The sequence below is a fragment of the Colobus angolensis genome, unplaced genomic scaffold (assembly GCF_000951035.1).
Source record: "Colobus angolensis palliatus isolate OR3802 unplaced genomic scaffold, Cang.pa_1.0 Scaffold26, whole genome shotgun sequence".
In the NCBI taxonomy this organism is placed as follows: Eukaryota; Metazoa; Chordata; class Mammalia; order Primates; family Cercopithecidae; genus Colobus; species Colobus angolensis.
Window position 1 is genome coordinate 11,050,864 of NW_012115821.1, and position 13,435 is coordinate 11,064,298.

General features: G+C 37.8%; 1 protein-coding gene across 1 annotated transcript in view; it reads left to right on the top strand.

Annotated features, from left to right (window-relative positions):
* FHIT (fragile histidine triad) overlaps positions 1 to 13,435 on the top strand; it is a 1,487,281-nt gene that overhangs the window by 55,322 nt on the left and 1,418,524 nt on the right. The window contains exon 3 of the mRNA XM_011947204.1: positions 5,364 to 5,367. The gene's annotated coding sequence lies outside the window, so the exon portion shown is untranslated. The remainder of the gene's footprint in view (positions 1 to 5,363; positions 5,368 to 13,435) is intronic.

Below are 13,435 nucleotides of genomic sequence, written 5' to 3' on the forward strand. Positions count from 1 at the left end.
AAAGAAAGAAAGAAAGAAAAAGACATAGTGTAGGCTCGTGGATGTCAAATGAAATCACAGGGTGGAAAAATACTTTGGAAACTTTACATTGCCTTGCAAATCTAGCCATGGCATGGCTAACTGAGAATCTGAGAGTAGTCTGGGGTGTTTTCATGTGTTTGGAGAAAAAATTGGTGTCATTGAATTATTAATGACTGTCAGCCACACCATTTGTATGTGCAAATTTGACAGTGATTTGCACCAGATAACTCATTTATATCCTAATAGATAAAATGGTAAGATTTTCAGATACCAGAGTTCCAAAGGTCATCTTAGAAATGTACTCCCTGAGGTTTATTCTTGTACAGGTTAGTGGACAATTTTTTATAATTGACTAATTAAATGGAGGCTAGAGTATATTTGAACCTAAGGCTATATCTTAGTGTTTCTACCTTTTTCTATTTAATTGCATTAACTGTGTGAATAATCTATAATTATAACATTTTTTTCTTCAGTGTCACACTATACATAAAATTTGGCTTACAAGCCAGACTACATACTAGATTACTAGCTTTTGGAAGGCCACATATAGAATGGTTTTCTTGAAAAGAACACCTCTTACCCCCAGTGCCCACCACCTCACCCCATCAAATCCAAATTAACCATCTTCTCAGCAACACATTGCAGAGGTTAAGAACATAAGGTGGCATCTGTTGGGTGTGGCTTGATAGGCCTCCCTTCAACCTCTGAAAATGAGGCTAACGGTAGCACCTCTCACCAAAGGTTGTTGGGAGTCTGATAATACAGAGAATGAAACCCAGTGCCTGGCACAATCTAAACACTCAATAAATGCCGGTTAGTATTGTTATTAGCATTCCCTTTTATAATTGCCCCCTTAACACATAGGGATTTCATGATTAACATCAAGCAGGTGGTCCGAAGAAGAATTCTTTCTTAAACTTTAAATGAAAACAAAACTTCCTCTGCCATCCTTCAAGTGGCACAGACTCATTTAAACACCATCCAGACCAATGGGATGCATCACTGATAGATTTTTTATTTTTATTTTTACAGAACAAAAAAAAAAATAAACCCAGAAAGTGGTGGTATTTTAATGCTGGAGCAAACGCGGTATCATTTTTCAATGTCTATCTGATGACAATCTGGTTATTAGGTTGTCAGAATTTTTTGACAAAATGTGGTGTTGGACTACCTAATTACATTGCTTCAGAGTCCAGTGGGGCTGCGGATCTGTTTTCTAATAATTTTTGGCCGGAGTTGTTTTGTTAAAGGCAAACGTATCAGTCATGTGAGATAGGTTTGCTTTTTATGTTTCCTAGTCTAAACATGAAAAATCCACTTAGGCCTGCTATTGTGGAGAGCAGTAATAATACACCATTCTTCTCAGAACCCAGATGTCCCATTCATCTGAAAGTTTTAAGTCACTGGGGAGAAATGTCAAAGAGCCAGAAGTTCTGCAGGTTTTATTTTATTTTATATTTTGGTATTGGAAAATACATAATGAAATCAGCATTCTTAGAAATATACATTTAAAGTAACTTTTTACAGCCCCCTCCCCAACCTTTATTTTTTATTTTGAAAGATCAGGAGTTTTTTTTATAGACTGAAAGCTTGTGCAGTGGAGAGTACAAACTAAGAAGTATTTTTACATGCCTTCCCTTGTATCAGGCAGACTCAGGTTTAGTGGAGTTGGAAGCTCCTACAGTTTGGGAGGTCCTCTTTAAGAAAAAGAGGACAAGATAATGAATACAAAATTAAATGCAAAGATAAGTATTTATTTCAAAATGATTCAGCTAAATCACGTGGTTCCCTTTCTTTCAAGATCTCTTTGCCACAAATGCTTACAGAGAAATGTCTCTTCATGTTTCCTCCCAGCTGGAACATGGACTCCTAAGGACTCTCAGCACTCCGAGGGCCCATGCGACAGAGACCCTGAAGTTTAAACTTCACCAGCATCATGCCCGTTCTTCTCTGTCTCTTTGAATATGCTCCTGGATCAGTGAGAATATAACTGGTTAGATGACATCTGGAAAGCTAGAGAAGACATTTAGTTAGAATTAGCTGTGAAATTGAGTTTCAAGTTAACCGCAAGGTAGATACTGCAGATTCCTAAGTGAATTGGGAGAATAAAAAATCTTTATAAAGCATAAAGCTTTAAAAATAGTTATCAAAAAGTGGAATAATTCCAGGATACATAACTTCTCTGCATAAGTTGTTGCAGTGAAAGATTCATTAGAAAAATGTAACAATAAAAAGAAGAGGTATCAGTGTTTTCCAGAAAGCTGTATTTCCTGAGGTGTTTAATTTTTTGTATGTCTCACACAGTAAGTTTCCTGGTGGCAGAACAACATCTAGCCTTGACATCTGGTGTAAATCTTTATGCTCTTTTTGAAATAAAATGATTGTAGCACTTTCCTACTATCAGTGGGGCATGAATTGCTGATATGTTATTTGATGGATCCAAGCATATCAATTGTCTTTGTCTCCAAAAGCCTCGATGGCTGAAACTCCAGAGATAGTTATTCAAGGAAGACTTTCATTCCTTGACCATGGGATGCCCCACAACCCAGAGAACCCTCAAACCCACGTCAGCCCTTTGATTCTGTATGTTCATCACTTCTCTGTTTACTTATTGCCACTTTGTTGAATGCTGTGAGATACTAATGTTTGTCAATTATGATTTGCTTATGCAAAGATGAGAAAAGGTCTTGGCTACTGCTTTATCTGTCTACTTCCAAGGCATGTCAAAAGCCCACTAGTTTTGGAACTTAGATTAGTTATCCGTTGTCTTAGTCTGTTTGTGCTGCTATAAGCAAAATACCACAGACTTGATCATTTGTAAACTGCAGAAATTTGTCACAGTTCTGGAGGCTGAGAAGTCCAAGAACAATACACCAGTAGGACTGGTGTCTGTTGAGGGCTGCTCTCTGATTCCAAGATGGTGCTTTGTTGCTGCATCCTCTGGAGGGAAGTACACCGTGTTCTCACATGGCAGGAGGGACAGATGAGCAAGAGAGTACTCCTTTTGACCTCAAGCCCTTTTATAAGAGTGCTAATCCTGGTCATAAGAGCCTTGCCCTCATGACTTAATCACTTCCCAAGGACCACATCTCCCAATACTGTTGCACTGGGGCTTAAGTGTCAACAATGTAATCAATTATTAATTAATTAGATTTAATTTTGGAAGGGACACCATCATTCAAACCACAGCACCTATGTTGTAAGGTCAAGCTAAGTTGATGGTATATGTCATGTGTTCACTATTTAATGAAGACTTTCCTAAAGTTCAGTCTGGTGACTTTGATGGGGGAGGTGGTCAAGCTGGCATCTGGGTGGAAAGTGGATGTTGAAAGTGGCAGAAATGGACAAAGGGATTTTAGGAGAGTTTGTGGTGGCTTGGGAGTATATTTTACCCATCTGGTATTTCTTCAGGAGAGAATACAGGTTTAAATTACTTGAACTACTGTTAATTATTTTTGGTTGCTTGTTTTTGTTGTTTTTTGTTATTGTTTTTTTTTTTTTTTTTTCTGAGACGGAGTCTCGCTCTGTCGCCCGGGCTGGAGTGCAGTGGCCGGATCTCAGCTCACTGCAAGCTCCGCCTCCTGGGTTCACGCCATTCTCCTGCCTCAGCCTCCCGAGTAGCTGGGACTACAGGTGCCCGCCACCTCGCCCGGCTAGTTTTTTGTACTTTTTTTAGTAGAGACGGGGTTTCACCGTGTTAGCCAGGATGGTCTCGATCTCCTGACCTCGTGATCCGCCTGTCTCGGCCTCCCGAAGTGCTGGGATTACAGGCTTGAGCCACCGCGCCTGGCCTGTTATTGTTTTTTAAATGTGTGTTTTGTGTGGCAGACTGTGAGGTATTTATATGCATTTCTGCTTTTCTTTTTTTGTTTCCCTCCTGCCACAATAAGAGCATGTAAACCTTACCTTTGTCATGTTCTTTATTCTTTTCTTAACCTTTCATGAGGGTTTCACAGAAGTCCTGTTAGGATCCGGGTCTTCATTTAACAGATGAGGAAATGCAGACATAGGAAGATGTGCTTTGTGGTTTCCTCAAGATCATTCCATGCCATTCACTGTGACTGGAACCCAGCTGACTGACTCCTATCTCTAAAGTTCTAGAAAGGCTGATGAATAGGCCAGTTTGGATAATGGTACCCTCACAAACATCCCATTGCAAGTATATATTGCATAGAATTGCATGGTGACATCTTGATTGCCCATTTAATTTATGTAGCTACAACATTTTCAAGGTATTTGAAATATCAGAATAGCCTGAGAAATGTATACAAATAATCTGCTGAAATTAGTAAGTGGAAAAGATTTAAAGATATACCAGTGTTTTAACAACAATTGAAGACACAGGTTGGCCTGGCTATAGCATGTGAAAAATACCTTTCTTATAGAAAATACATGCTGAATCAAGCATTTTCATTTGGCAGTTAACCAACAGTTGGGCTATAAAGATGGAATCATTAGTCCCCCCCCCCCAGAGTAAACTCTGAATAGATCAAATTTGCCAACGCAGATGGACCATATAGATTTTGAAATCCTTTCCTGATGCTTTATATTTAATGACATGCCTATTTATTTAGAAATTTAAAATGATTATACTTATTCACATAAATTATATCTATAATTAAATGTCTCTTTCCTCAGCATTGCAGTTTAATTGTTTTATCATGGTGGTTTTTGGTTTTGAGACTCTGTAAGAATTGTCAGTTGTTGTGCTTACTTTAGACCATAAGCAATGTATGCAGATTTTATTTGTAGTACAAGATCTTGAGTTTCCTAATCAGTTTTTATGTTACTTAAGCAGAATAGAAAGCATAGCCACATGTAAAAACTGAGTCCATGTACTATAGGGGAAAGATGTATGTTGGTACCTTTCTAGCACCTGCAGTTTCCATTATCCCTCTTCTGTGCCCAGCCTTTAGTAGTGGGATCCTCCCACACTCCCATCAACCTTAATATGAGTATCATGGGGTCCTTACATAAGTTCCCAATTACTGCAGGTCAAGATTCAATCAAAATAATTCTTTTTTCAATTGCAGTTCACTTAAATAAAGCAATCTCACATTCAAAGTCCAGAGTACTGCAGAGGGCATAGAGTGATAACAAACAGGATGACAAGTTAGAAGGGACATGCTGGCTGGGATGGCTCAGTAGGTATTGGGCTTTAAGCAAAGAGTAGTGAAGACTGGATATTCAGACTGCTGTTAAGATGTGTGCATAAAGCTACTTCTCCTTAACCTGGCTGGGTGTCCAAACCTCCAGCTAAAAGAGTCACTTTTAAGTGTTAAATTTATCCCTCAATTTTCTTTTTTATAATCTAACAGTCTCTTTAGGTTCTCACAAAGTAGAGTGGTAATTTGTATTTTTTTCTATGAAACTTTCAGGTTTGATGGACTGTATACATATATTCTGTGAAATACAGTGAAATGTGATCCATCAGAGATACCTCACAGTTTGTACCACCAAAGGCATCAAAAGCATTCTAACAATAATAAATACCACAGGTCTTTAGAAACAACATACACACACATACAATGTGGTTATTTTTAGTTTTTAGGCAAGCACAGTTACTATCAAATAAATTATCCAGCACTTTTTGGAGTGATAGATTAATAAATTGTCAAATCTCCAAAATACAGCTGTTTGAGTTTTTTAAAAAGAGATTTTTTTTTTTTTTCTTTTCAGCAGCTCCAATGAGAAAACAATGAACAGAGAAATTTTCATGGTTCCATACAGGAAAGATGACAGGATGGGTTATGAACTTGTAGGTTACATCTAGCTGCACATGTATTTTATTTGGTCTGCACAGTGTTTTTAAAAAATTAGTTTAAAATATTAACATTTTTAAATCGAGGTATTTAAAATAAATTTATCAGCTTCTGACATCCCTGGGAAGACATGGCAACATCTAGTCCTGTCTCCTCCATGGTAGTGTTTCCTTGGAGCAGAATAGTTGCTGCCCTGCTTCATTGCAGGTGGAGGGGTAAAGGCTCACTTTGTGTTGGCTAGGCCTGCTTTACTCATTTACGATCCCTGCCTGCCCCTGCTGGCCATTCTGACCCCAGTCTAAGGAAAACCACAATAGCCTTCTGCAAATGTGTTCACAGCCGAGAGAGGAAGAGGTTTAGTTTGTATTGCAGAGAGAACTGGCATCAGTGGGGGCTCTCGGGGGTTGTGTGGGGCAGTGAGGAACATTCTAGGAACATGGATTTAAGCTCCAGTGTAGTGAATTTTACATACAACTTCTCAGATCTGTAACTCACAGAAAGTGTTTGGATATAGTCATATAACCATCTATGAGGGAAAATGAAGAAGGGGTTCCTTTATTATCTTGGTAACTGTATTTTATCTACTTTTTAGGAATTCTTCAGTGCTTAGATTAAAATATTGTTTTAATTGGATAATACTATCACATAATTCAAAAGATGTTAAAAGCTGCACAGTGGAATGTCAGTCTCCCTCCATTTCTGTCCCTCGTACCTCAGCTCCCCTCTGGGCAGTAACCATTGTGTGTCTTTCTTGTGTGTCATTCCAGAGATGTTCTATGCATATACACACTTATGTACCTTTCCTTACATGAATAATAAGTCATTATATACACTGTGCTGTCCTTGCATTTTTCCCCTTGCATATTTTAAGCTAAGTTTACATTAGAGATCATTGCATCTTGGTACTTGAAAGATGACCTTGTTATTTTTGATGTCTTCATATATGCTCTTGCGTAGTTGTGTCATAGTTTATTTAACCATTACTGCATTGAGGACATATACTATATATATAATTGAGATTGTTTTCTATCTTCCAAGATAGAATTCTGTGTATTCACAATTTTCTTCTTTCTGCACCCTCTCCTTTTTCCCCATGACTTCGATTTTGCTCACAAAACGAAATGACTGACATGAAACTTTAGGTCCACCCTTAGGCAAAAAGTGTGGCAACTTTGGTCACAGCAAAATGTCTTTTCCCCCCTCCATCTCTATCAGAAAAACCACTACATTTAGTTTCATTAAAAAAAAAGATGAGGCCGGGCGCAGTGGCTCAAGCCTGTAATCCCAGCACTTTGGGAGGCCGAGACAGGCGGATCACGAGGTCAGGAGATCGAGACCATCCTGGCTAACACAGTGAAACCCCGTCTCTACTAAAAAATACAAAAAACTAGCCGGGCGAGGTGGCGGGCACCTGTAGTCCCAGCTACTCCGGAGGCTGAGGCAGGAGAATGGCGTAAACCCAGGAGGCGGAGCTTGCAGTGAGCTGAGATCCGGCCACTGCACTCCAGCCTGGGCGACAGAGCAAGACTCCGTCTCAAAAAAAAAAAAAAAAAAAATGAATAAGGGAATATGCTAACAATTCTAGCAGTAGTTATGCTTTCACACACTCCTGGATCTGTGTTTTTCAAACTTTCATGTGCATAAGAATTTTCTGGGGATCTTGGTACAATGTAGATTCAGCAGGTGGGGCCTGAGAGTCTGCATTTATAACAAGTGCCAGGTGATGCTCAGATTGCTGGGTTGGGGCACCACACCTTGAGTAAAAAGACTTGTGGAAATTTGTTGCCATTTTATTTTAATGTAGTGAGTGGTGATGTTTAGATTTCACAAATGTTTTACAGGCTGAGAGTAGTGAGGTTGGTGGCCAGTAGTGGTATCTTTTGCTTATATGAAAGTGGAATAAATAGTGTATGTTTAGTTTCTGTTTCAGTGTATTTTATAAAACCCTTGATTTAGGTGCATGATGCATTTTAGTTGGTATATTTTCAAATTAATATTTTAGTCTATAAATTAAGATTATAGAGATAATTAAAGAGCTTCTGTATAACAAAAGGAACTATCAGCAGACTAAACAGACAGCCTACAGAATGGGAGAATATTTTGCAAACTATGCATTTGACAGAGGTCTAATATCCACCATCTGTAAGGAACTTAACAAATTTACAAGAAAAAAAGAACCCCATAAAAAAGTGGGCAAAGGACTTGAACAGACACTTTTCAAAAGAAGACATACATGCGGCCAACAATCATGTGCAAAAAAGCTCAACATCACTGATCATTAGAGAAATGCAAATCAAAACCACAATGAGATACCATCTCACACCAGTCAGAATGGCAACTATTAACAAGCCAAAAAAATAACAGACGCTAGTGAGGTTGTGGAGAAAAAAGAACGTTTATACACCTTTGGTGGGAGTGTAAATTAGTTTAACCATTGTGGAAGATAGTATAGTGATTCCTCAGAGACTTAAAGACAGAAATACCATTTGGCCCAACAGTCTGATAATCTCATTGGTATTTTTTGGGTATATAATACCAGTGGGATTTTTTTGGGGATATATAATACCAGTGGGATTATGGAAAAATCTTGGCTATATACCTGAAGGAATAGAAATCATTGTATTATAAACACACGTGCATGCATATGTTCATTGCAACACTATTCACAATAGCAAAGACATGGAATCAACCTAAACACCCATCAATGATAGATTGGATAAAGAAAATGTGGTACATATGCACCATTAAATACTATGCAGCCAAAAAAAGAACAAGATCATGTCCTTTGCAGGAACACGGATGAGATGGAGGCCATTATCCTTAGCAAACGAACACAGGAACAGAAAACCAAATGCTGCATATTCTCATTTATAAGTGGGAGCAAAATGATGAGAACACATGGACACATAGAAGGGAACAACATACACTAGGGCCTATTGGAGGGTGGGAGAGAGGAGGGAGAGGATCAGGAAAAATAATTATTGGGTACTAGGCTTAACATGTGGGTAATGAAATAATCTGCACAACAAACCCTCATGACACAGGTTTACCTACGTAACAAACCTGCATATGTACCCCTAAACTTAAAAGTTAAAAAAAAAAATGTTATAGACATAGAAATAACTTTAACTTCTCATTTTTTTTTCCTTTAAAGAGATTATTTACATATAGATTCATATGGGAATACAATTTAATTGCAAAGTAAAACCAAGGTAGTTTGACCAAATTGTGGTGACTTAATTATCTCTTTTCACTAGATTATAAATTCATTGAGGACAAGAATTATTGAATTGAATTGTCCTTTTATAAATTTGCTGTTACCTATGACGAAGATTTCTCCTTGCCCGAATTTTATTTAGACTCCTCAGAGCCCTCTTCTCAACTAGTGACCTTGGCCCCAGACCTCATTCCTGTATTTGCTCTTTCTAGCCTGGATTTAGCAATAATCTTGTTAAGTAATAGCTGATCACCATGATATCTAATCAAGTTTCTCACCCAACCCTTGATGTCTAAGTCCTTGGCCTGCCTTTAGCAAGAATCCTGTTAGGAATTAATTTAGCAAGAATTCCCTTACTCCTTTCAGTAGTTTTCTACCCACTGAACCCCTTATCTGCAATAACACTCGCTATAAATCCCTGGCTATCTATCTTTGTTGCATTTGGAGTTGAACCTGATCTCTCTCCCCTGTTGCAATACTGCTATTGCAATAGTCCTTAATAAAGTCTTCTTCACCATTTTAACACACGTCAGAATAATTTTTGTTTAACATTTGTTTCTTGCTCCTCTGCACAATTTTTGTCTTGCATCATTTTAAAAGCAATAAAAGGGAACAAAGAAATTCACTTCTCATCACATTTCATTTTTCCATATGATTTAAACTAATTTAATATTACTTCCAACTAAATTCATATTAAAGGTGAATATCACTCAACAACTAAATTCATATTAAAGGTGAATATCACTCAAAATTTAAAATTTTTAAAGATAGATTTTGAAATAAATCTGAATTCTTACTAACCTTTTGGGTTGTTAAAAGATAATTTTCAGTAAAAGGTAAAGTTATGACTCATATAGGTATAAAAATGAACACATGCTAAAGATTTTATTTTACTTATATGATTGAGAGAACCAGGCAGATGTTATAACTGGCTCAAAGGAAAAGTCAAAATGGCACAAATTTATGTGAAATAAAAGAGTGTTAAGATGAGTTGCAAATCGAGATAAAACTGTTTTTTCCACAATAGGAAGTCAATTAAAATCACAACCTGTAAGACGGAATTTATATGTAGCTATCAGTTATCTATAACTTACAAAGTGGTGCAAAATAGCTCAAAGACATTGTACAAGACTAGAGTCAGACAGCTGGAAAGAGTGTGTTTATAGATGATGTGTAGGTTTTCGTTGAAATGTAGTAATTTTTTTCCTTCATGGTGGAGGCCATCTTTGACTTAGGTGTACGCCCTAAGTATTGACTTAGAATTTATGAAAAGTACAAAATGACCCACTAATTGGGGATGACCACACACAAGTAAATGGCAAAGACGTAGAGATCAACGTATGTGTGCTACAAACTATGGGAAAAACTAGGGACATTTTATAACACATAGCTTCTGGCTTTCAACCTTGTAGCCTGAAGATGGAAAAGAAAAAGAAATACTTTTCCCTGTACTTGAAAGTTTGAGCTTCATGGTGTGAGTTAAGTATCCGCCCAGATCAGGCTGTTTGTAAGAATTCATTTTCATAATTGAGCGTGTGCACTTGAACCAGAAAATATTTAGAGAAGACAGTATAGTGGAAAATCAACAAAAACAGCTTGAAACCATGCCTGGAACTAAATTCGCGTTTTTCAGAAACCGAATTGAGCCAATGAATGCAGGAATGGAGACATTGTGTGGCCTCCATTCTGAGAGTGCTGGTGGGAATGCAGCATTGCTCAAGTTAAGACGTGATAAATCCCTGTCACAAGGTTGACTTAGGTCTTCCTCACCGGGAGACAGGGCCAGAAAAATGAAACCTTCAGGTGAAACTGAGAAAGTTGTGCCTCAGGCAACTGCCATTAGGTTAAATTCTTTCAGGTGCGTTTTATAGCCATTCTTTGCATGCTTTTGTCTCTCATTTTTGAAGTCACATTTCTAAGAGTGTTTGTTACTTTTATTTCTATGGATCCTTTTCTCTACCTCAGGGGTTAGCAAACTTTTTTTGTAAAGGGCCAGACAGTCAGTATTTTAGGCCTTGGGACCCTACTGATTCTTTCACAACTGCTCAACACCATCTTGTAGTTTGAAAGCAACCCTAGACAGTAGGTAAACATGGCTGTGTACCAATGACATCTGAGTTTTATAAAACTTTCATGTGTCATGAAATATAATTCTTTTGAATTTTTTCAGTGCTTTTAAAATGTAAAAATCATTCTTAATTTGTGGTGGTATCAAGAGGCTGCTGTCCAAATCTGGCCCTGTGGGCTGTGGTGTGCCGACTCTTGCTTTATAGAATGGGTGGGATACAGTTGCTGGATGTAGATCAGATTTTTATGTTTTGGTTTTGTCACTTACCAGCTGAGAGATCTTGGACAAATAAGCTTATCTCACTGAAACTGGGTTTCCTTTGTTGTAAAATGTGGATGATCCCTAAAATGCAGAGTTGTTTTATGGACTAAATAAATTATGCCAAAACTCTGTGCTTGGGTCTCCAAAAACATTGAATAACTGTTTTCTTTCTCCCTGTTCCTTTCTACTTCTTGGTACCTTCTTCCCTTCCCTTCCCTTCCCTTCCCTTCCCTTTCCCCTTTTCCCATTTTTTCCCTTTTCCCTTCTCTCTTTTCTTTTCTTCTTTTTCTTTTTTCTTTTTTGAGACACAGTTTCACTCTGCTGCCCAGGCTGGAGTGCAGTGGTGCAATCTCAGCTCACTGCAACCTCTGCCTCCCAGGTTCAAGTGATTCTCCTGCCTCAGCCTCCCAAATAGCTGGGACTACAGGCACATGCCCGGCTAATTTTTGTATTTTTAGTAGAAAAGTTTTGCCATGTGGCATTCTGGTCTTGAACTCCTGATCTCAATTGATCTGCCTGCCTTAGCCTCCCTAAGTGCTGGGATTACAGGCATGAGCCACCAGCACCCAGCCCCATATTTCTTTTAATGTCTCTGTATGCAGGTTTTTGGCAGTAGCTGTTTCATTTTATTATTAATTGAGTTTTTATAAATAGCATCCAACTTTTATATTTATATTAAATATAATATAAATTATATTTAATTAACTTAAATATAAATTATATTTAAATATAAAAGTTATATTATATAAAAGTTGTATAATTTATATAGATGTAAATTAAATTTAGTAGGGATATAAATATAAAATGTGTTTGTATTAGGAAAGTGCTCAAGAAAAATCCTGTATCAAATTCTCGTGTTAAAGTAGATAATCCATTTCTAAATCATCCATTCTGTGAGCTCATATTTCCACTTACTGGATTTTCATATTAGACTTTCTATATCAAGGTATGCTTATTTGTGTTTTTTTTCTGAAGAGTGAGAAGTGGACCTTTGACCACCCTGTCTGGAGTCATTCTCTGGGCTTCTCCAGCCCCTGAAGAATATGTGAGTGACTACTTTATCATTTTACCTGTTGATGCTTTACAATGGCACTTACTCTAACCTGTGGCTGCATAGTGCCTAGCAATGAGTAGTGGCTTTATGAATACTCAGTGCCAGAATGAATGGACAACATTTATGAAAGTGACTGTATTTTAGAAGCAGGAAAGATGGTCTGCAGTTTTCTGTTACAAAAGGATATTTGGAAAATTGGTTTCTAGAAAGATTGGTATTGAACAGATTTGAGTTCATCTTGAACTGTGTCTGTTAAAAATCAAACAAACATACTGCAGAAGGGACCAATTACTGCTAATAAAGAAGATGTTCAAAAAATACAGACTGCTTCTGTAAATGTGAGGTTTATAATTAGAGACAATAGGAAGAACCATGTTCCAGGATCCAAGAAGAATTCTAGAGGATGTCAGGTGTGTTTTACTCTATAGTGTGTCTGGTGAGTGTCTGTTTCCTTGGCAAGGTGGTATAATGAAAACAGAAGTATAGACAAGAAGTAGAGAAAAAAGCACTAGGTTTGGAATCAAAATACCTGGATTCAAGTCTAGCTCTTCAGATGACTGTGAGGACTGGCAGTGTGACTTTGGGCAAGTCCACTAACTTCTCTGAAATAATAACTACTCTCAGGTTTTTTGTGAGGATCGGATAGCATGTGTGCTAAGTGCTTGTGTAACTTCTTAAATTCTGCACCCATCTAAGTTAGTATATTTTAGTATAAATGACTGACAAAAAATGGTGGCATCAGCTAGAAGACAGTAATGGTGTACAAATTTGAATTCCTGCTTCCCAATTCCTAAGAGCCCTATGCACACTTTGCTGATGTATGAGGCAAAAGGACAACAGTTTCTTCCAACCCTGGGTTCCAGGCCTTAAGAATCTAGACTAGGTGATGGTAGTGGTGATGACGGTGCTACTGCTGCTACTGACGTGAATGATAAATTCAATAGCAGCTATTATTTCATTAGTATCCATTCTTTGTCAGCCAATTTTCTCTTTCTTTCTTCCCTCCCTTCCTTCCTTCCTTCCTCCCTCCCTCCCTCTCTCTCTCTCTCTCT